This window comes from Phodopus roborovskii, unplaced genomic scaffold, assembly GCF_943737965.1.
Source record: "Phodopus roborovskii unplaced genomic scaffold, PHOROB, whole genome shotgun sequence".
NCBI classification, from domain to species: Eukaryota; Metazoa; Chordata; class Mammalia; order Rodentia; family Cricetidae; genus Phodopus; species Phodopus roborovskii.
Genome location: NW_026126511.1, coordinates 13948161 through 13955330, shown reverse-complemented (window position 1 = coordinate 13955330; position 7170 = coordinate 13948161). Strand labels below are relative to the sequence as shown.

Genomic DNA, 7170 nt, shown 5'->3' with positions numbered 1-7170 from the left:
TGCTGGTGTTGGCAGAGTATACAGAAAGCATCACCGCAGCTTCCTCTACTCTTGTGTTACTGTCTGAGACTTGCTCTTACAGACACCTCCTTCTGAGACTAACTTCTCCTGTGCTACATGAGAAATGTGCCGAGTACCAGGAAGCTGCTTACAGGTGCTGGTTGTTGCAGAGTAGGCATACTCCGTCACAGCAAGTGCAGCCCATCCAAGCCGAGATTTTCTGTACATATGTCTGTCCTACCTTCATGTTTCTAAGACCAAGCTGTGCAGAATGTGGTGGTGGCCTTTGGGCAAAAGACTGTGGTTCTGAGTGTAGGTTTGTGGTAGTCAGTGTCTTAGTTAATATTCTATTGCTGTGACAAAATGACGTGGCCAAGGCAACCTATAAAAGAAATATTTAATTGGGCCAATGGTTTCAGAGGGTCAGAGTTCACACTGGCAAAGCGATAGTGTGGAGACTAGAACAGCTAAGAGGTTCTCCAAGCAGAAGGCAAAGAGGCACACTGAGAACGGCTCTAGACGTTTGGAGCCTCAAAACCCATCCCTAGTGACACACCTCCTCCAACAAGGACACACCTTTTAATCCTCCCCAGACAGTGCCACCAACTGGGAGCCCAGGGTTGGGACACATGAGCCTATGGAGGTTGTTCTCATTCAAGCCACCACCTTGTTAGATAGTCATTGAGAAGAACTATTTCATACTCCTGGTAAACCTCGTTTGTTTGTTTATTTATTTATTTCATTACAGTTGACACAACCAGTAGGACTCTGAGAACTTTCACAGTTCCTGCTAATCATGCTCTTGTACTAAATCTCCCACTCCAAAAGATGAATAATATCAATTTGCTTCCCGAGGAACTGAGGCATTGACACATGAGGCCATAAACTACTGACATTTTATGCTGGGAGTCATAATTTCTATGAAGGGCCCATGTGTTAAAGCGGAATTTATCCTTGGCTGCTTTGAAGAGATATAAAGGGAATGCAACACAGACTTGGTTGTCACAAGAGCATGCTGGATGGCTAGAAGAACACCAGTCTTGCTCTGATTAGTGTGCCTGTTTACAAATGATACAAGGTCAAGGAAAACCCCTTGTCAGTGCAGAGGAATAAGCCAATACCTCATTATTTATTTGGCAATAGAGAAGGATATAGACAATCATTCTGGTGATGTCCCTACTGTTACTTTAGTCTGTATCCAGCTGTTACAATTCTAAAGTTTCATCTCACTTAAGTATACCTAGAAAAAGAACAAGAAGTTCCTGGCCATTATCTCTTCTATCTAGTCTGTCCAATTTCCCTTCTAACAGTACAAATCGAAAACACTCCTAAAACCTTTGAAGATGTCAGGTTTCTTTGAAAAGTCTAATTTGTAGGGTTTTTTTTTTATATAAACAATAACAAACAACAAAAGTTGAAGAAAACGAAACACCATTTAGAATGTCAGTGTTTGTCAGGGCCCCAACCCTAGCTGAGGAGTTTATTGGCAGTTGATGGCTGTTAGGAGAGGGAAAATCATTTGCTTGGGGCTATGCCCACTGGTAGATTGCCCGAGCTCTCACAACCATGTGCATTTCGGCAGCACTAATTGGATTCAGTGGGATATATATATATATATATATATATATATATATATATATATACACACACACACACACACACACACACATACATACATATATATATATATATAGAGAGAGGGGGGGGGACAGGAGGATTTGGAGGAGAAAATGAGGGTGTAAGTATGATAAAAATACTTTATAAACATGCATGAAGTCTGAAAGAATAAACTTTCAAAAGTCAATATTTGTAACAAAGGGTGTTAGTGTTGCTGTTAGTACCCCCTTTACTCACAGTAAAGCATCCGTGTCTCTGTATAATGAACTGGACCGGGACTTGGAGTTGCCTGCCTCTGAGAGCAGCAACATATGGTTTTCCTCTTCCACTTTTTAATATTTTGGTCTCAATGAACCCACATACAAAAGCTTCCTTCCTTTAACTGCACTGCACAAATGAAAGGCTTTTCTTTTCTTTCTTTCTTTCTTTTTTTTTCTTTTTTCTTTTTTTTTTCTGATTGTAGATTAGCCTGCCAAGAAACAAACACGAGCTAGAGAACATCATTTTAATTTATTGATGGGTTACAGATGACAGGGACGTCTGTGCTCTTCTAGGCTTTTGGGAAAGCTTCAAGCTGACCCAGCACAGCTGAGTACATGCAGCCAAGGCAGACTTTGCCAAAAACCAAAGCCAATAGTCATTGCAAACCTCTGAACCAAAACATTCTTTTAGTGCTTGAATTTCCCTATAATTTGTGTAGATTCCCATTTTGTCAATGAAGCTAGCAGTGGATAACTAGCTCAGTGCAATCAGACAAAACAACTGCACCATTCATCCAGTAATTAGATGATAGCTGGGCTGCATGCTTTATGGTTTCCCTTCTTCATGCTTTCCTTTCTTTTCAGGTCCTTGGAGACAAACCCTGGGATGTTTGGCAAAGCTCAGGCCCTTGTTGAAAAATATCCTGTCCTTTTTACTTTAGGATTGCTAATACGTTCTATTCTCAGAGGCACAGCATTAGATGCACACAGCAGGGGAGGATCGGCCAAGTTAAAAATCTAGATTGATTCGAATGTGTTTTATTTTCTGCACCATTTTACAGTTTTTCCTTGCACAAAATGAAAGAAAGGTTAAAGTCTTCCAATCTAACGGCATGGAAATGAACCTGATACTCAAGCTAAGGTTTAGAGCAGATCTTATGAATGGCTTTTAAAGCTTCCAGACGTAAGAACTCTGTGTATGAGAAGTGAAGCTGAGACATCAGATCAGAAAATGAACGGAAAGGAAGGCTGTGTGATGAATTTGCTGTGAAGAGCAGGCGGATCAGATTACAGTCTGTTAAATTGAGCTAAGAATTGTTGTGTTAATGCTTTTTCCGGATCCCCACCCCACAGACACACCAAACTATTCTGTTTCTTCCTCTGCTGGAGGAGAAGAAAGGGAACCCTCTTTTAAGGAAGTCGTTATTTCGGGTCTTGCCACGCCCCATCTCCCATTCCTGCCCTTGACATGTCCTGGTGCCACAGCTGCCTTCATTGAGGAGTGTTTGTTTCTACTAGTGAGAGATCTTGGTTCCCAGTGATGCTGCTTAAGCTACAGCAAGGAAAGGTGACCTTAGGGACCATGGTCTCTAACCTAGAGGAAGGACGAGAGGATGCCTAAAGTCAGAGACGACGCTGGTCCTTGCCACCTTCTCCTCGATCCCATCTTCCTCTCCTCCTTTCCTTTTCATCCTCCACTCCTGGGTAGAATTATGATTAATGACATTTTCAGTCTCGGTTATAGCTCTGTGATACAAAAAGAAAAGAACAAAAGGGCTACTTGCTACTCAAACTCCACTGCTCGGGAAAGGGCTGTGTTTGGCTCTGGGCATTCCCCCATTCTGAATCAATTATTGATGGGATGTCATTCTGTAAATGTTTCTCATACTGGTTAATGAATAAAGCACTGCTGGCCAATAGGAAATCAAGATAGGCGGGACTAGGAGACTAGGAGGAGAGGGGAAGTAGTAGGGAGGAGTCAGTATGTAGAGACCAGGCAGAGCACAACGCCAGCCCCCTCTCCGGTGTAAGATGAGACCACGTGGAAATACTTAGATTAATAGAAATGGGTTAATACTTAAGACAGAGCTAGCCCATAAGAAAGAAGTACCTGGCCAACAGCATTATATCAAATACAGAGTCTCGGTGTGTCATTTGGGGTTGGCGCAGCGGCGGGACAAGACTAGGGACAGGCGGAAAAAACTTATTCCTTACAAATTATGGTTGGGCATTTAAGTAATTGCAGTGGGCCTGGCCTAGCTGTAAACCCAGCCCTGGCTCTGAAGCCAAGGTCATGGTCCATACAGTCAACACAATAGGAGAAAGTAGAGACAAACAAGAGCCATTAGAAAGTGGTTTCCCTTTCTCCACTTACCCACCAGACACAAGGCCACGATGCTTGGAAATGCCACCGTTTGAGATTTTTCCCTGAAAATAGAATAGAGGTGAATATACCAACTAGATTTTAGTTGTATTATTAGCACACAGATTTAGTTGTCAATGTAATTACAAGAAAGTGACATTTATAGTCCTTGATTTGATGCACAAGAAAAATCATAAGTTTATTGACATTAAGCTCCCCTTCTACTGTGGAGGAACATGTGAAGTTTGTTTTGTTTTTTGTTTTTTTCTGTATATTAATTGCCTCATGAGATAGTATCATTTATAATGTATTACTATTAAATGGTTGCCTTAGTTTTCTCTTTACTAAAGGGGAAATAAGTTGTCTTGAAGGTGAGCTATAATGTACAGGTTGGGAAAGGGATGAATAAAAGCACAAACTTATATAGAACAGAGGTTGGCTCTTTGTTTATACCTCACTAAATAATGAGATAATAACTATTTGGGGGGGGCAGTTGGATTTACAACCTACTGAAACTACTCTTAGAATGGCAAAGTGGTCCCCAGATAATATGTAAACAAATGGGTGAGGCCACATCCCTATAAAACTTCATTTATAAACACAGGATGTTGGTAGTGGTTTGTCAACTAGGACATATGCAAGTTTTGTTTTCCTTTTAAAGTCAAAGAGGCATGTAAAAATGAAGTACAAAATAAACCGTATTTGCCACTCATACTTAGAAGTATTTCCAAGTAAGTTTAGAATAAATATAGAGAAATAACTTGAACAGAAAATTGGCAATTAAATGTGGTAAATAAAAGTTTAAAATTATAATCCTTGGGTAGAAATCTAACCACAATTAAAGTATTTTCATTATTGAAAAGTACTTGCAGATGCCCTGCTTATTATTATATGTAAAAAAGATTTTCAAGAATGAATCTGCCATTCATCCAAACCCCAGTGTAATCCAAACCTTTGGAATGAAATGTGCTTTTATAGGATGTGGCACACTTATCTTTCTACCTGTGTCTTCCCTTCTGGTACCAAGTAATTACTAACAGCACACGGGAGCAAATTTCATTTTTTGCAAGAGTTGTAATCATGTGACTATGCCATTATGACTTGACATTTGATTGAAACACGAAACTTTTTACGAACTGAAAAAGTTGGAAATCCTTCAGGCAGAGGATTATATTTACAATATAACATTTAATATTTCCATTTTATCCCTTTATTTTAAGCATTTACTAGGTAGCAATAAAAAAAAAATCACTTTGGGACCAATCTTCATGTGCTTCCCAAATGTGATGATTATACCAAATAAGAAAATGTATTTTCCACATTTTGTTAGTTTGAAAGATACACATTCCTTAATGTTATAATCTCCCCGAGGCCCTGGCTTTGGTAACGGTGTTGTTTTACTAATTGTCAACGGCTGGGTCGTAATGTAGTTTTAATTACCCAGAAGACAATGGTCTGAGAACTCTTTCCTGGAACTTTGTGGTACGATCCAGATCGACTTGAAATTTTTTTTGTAGAGGAGTCAATGCCGAGGAGAAATTTTGTGGGACAGTGGTGGAGAAAGTCACAAGCAGGGAGAGATGTAGTTATTCGAATATGGTTACCCAACAGGTATTACTCTTCGCTCTGGACTTCTTTTCTCACTACGATTGCCTACGGGCAAAGCAAGTTGCCAAAAGTTTTACAGCCACAATTCACCATCAACATACGCAGTTCAGTAGGCGCTACGTTTTTCTTTAAAAATTTAAAAAGATTTATCGATTTATTTTATGTGTTTGAATGTTTTGCCTGTATGGAGCGTATTGTCTGAGTGCGTGGTGCCTAGTGAGTTCAAAAGAGAAAGTCCAGAGTCCTCAGAATCAGAGTTAAGGATAATTGCAAATGCTGTGTGGGTGCTGGGAATTGAACCTGGGTCTTCCGCAAGAGCACCAAGTGCTCTTAACCACTGAGCCGGCTCTCCTGCCCAGTTTTCTTTCTGAGTTCCTGTTAGGGACTTATAGTTGAGAATAAAAGATAAGGTCAACAACAGGCTGCAACTGAAAGCATTTTCTAGCTTTTCCCAGAGCTGGGCACCATGGTTTAACGATGTCACGTGGGTTCACGCAGTGGGCACTGAAGCCTAAATACTATAGTGTTAAGCGGCAAGCCAGTTAAAAACGGACGGATGGACTGATGCTGTCGATGCAGGAGAGGATTTGTTGCCTTGAGGTCCATAGGGGGGAAAACAAATGAGTTCAACTGGCTGTCATTTTTTTTCCATAACATTGTGAAGATTTTCGCCGTGACATATACAGAGAAAAAGAAAGTTCTCCTCCACATAAAACCCATGGACCTTGGAATTCCACGGGACAAGTAAGTTTCTGTTCATTAATGAGAATATTAATGGTGTTCTTTTAAAGTTGAGACTAATGTCAGAAATCTTATACTTTTTTTTTTTTTTTTTTTTTTTTTTTTTTTAAGAAAAACCCTTTACAGTCCAGGTCTTTATTTCTTTTTGTACATTAGCCATGAATTCATATGGGATGGGCTCCAGCAGCTCAGGCTCCTTCCCGTTTGTCCTCACAAAGTGTGCTTCTCTGGGTGGAACAGGCTGGCGCTTGAGCTGAACCCAGGTGCCCTTCTCCTTGGCTTCCTTTTTCTTCTGGTCGTTCTCCTTCACCCGCTTCAGGAAGCTGTCTCTGCTCTTAGAGTGCTTGCAATCCGCACGTTAATCCTCTTGGCGAGAATCTTGCCCTTAACTTGCTTGTTTACAATGATGCCCACGGCATGCTGAGTGACATTGTAGACTCTTCCTGTCTTGCCATGGTAACACTTGTGGGGCGTTCCGTTTTGAACAGTGCCCATTCCCTTGATGTCTACAATGTCACCCTTCTTGTAGATTCGCATATACGTGGCCGAAGGAGCAACTCCATGCTTCCTAAAAGGCTGAGAGAACATGTAGCGAGTGCCTCTCCTCTCTCCCTTGGTGTTTGTCATTTTGGCGAGTTACTGGAAGATGGCTGCCGCGGCCCAGAAATCTTATACTTTAAGGCAATAAAATTAATCTGCTTTGATTTGGCACCTGGATTTATACAATATAAATATAAAATCGCAAATTTGTAAAGAGGGTAACGTAAGGCTACCATCCTCACTGTCTTTCATTAGTCTAGTTTCAACTCTTTCAGGGAGACGGTGGCTTCCTCTCTGTCCTTTGCCTCTGCTCTCAGTTCC

At 40.8% G+C, this 7170-nt stretch overlaps 1 pseudogene; it reads right to left on the bottom strand.

Moving 5' to 3' along the window:
• Positions 1–3187: 3187 nt before the first annotated feature.
• On the bottom strand, positions 3188–6936 carry LOC127230440 (60S ribosomal protein L21-like; annotated as a pseudogene).
• Between the last annotated feature and the right edge of the window lie 234 nt (positions 6937–7170).